This window comes from Vespula pensylvanica, chromosome 19, assembly GCF_014466175.1.
Source record: "Vespula pensylvanica isolate Volc-1 chromosome 19, ASM1446617v1, whole genome shotgun sequence".
NCBI classification, from domain to species: domain Eukaryota; kingdom Metazoa; phylum Arthropoda; class Insecta; order Hymenoptera; family Vespidae; genus Vespula; species Vespula pensylvanica.
Genome location: NC_057703.1, coordinates 2,463,020 through 2,463,225, shown reverse-complemented (window position 1 = coordinate 2,463,225; position 206 = coordinate 2,463,020). Strand labels below are relative to the sequence as shown.

The 206-nt window shown below is 23.8% G+C and overlaps 1 long non-coding RNA gene across 1 annotated transcript in view; it reads left to right on the top strand.

Annotated features, from left to right (window-relative positions):
• LOC122635707 overlaps positions 1 to 206 on the top strand; it is a 2,227-nt gene that overhangs the window by 829 nt on the left and 1,192 nt on the right. The window lies entirely within an intron of this gene.

Below are 206 nucleotides of genomic sequence, written 5' to 3'. Positions count from 1 at the left end.
TTTAAAAAAAAAAAAAGGAAAAAAAAAGGAAAAAATATGAAAAAAAGAAAAAAGAAAAAAAAACAGCCCGTAGGGATTATTATTATTAACGATCGTCGTCGAGTTTGTTTAACAAAATATAATAAAGTAAAAAAAAATGAAAATCGACTATCATTTTGTACTTTGGCATATACGATATATAATGCGAGTTAGAGAAAGAAAGAAAG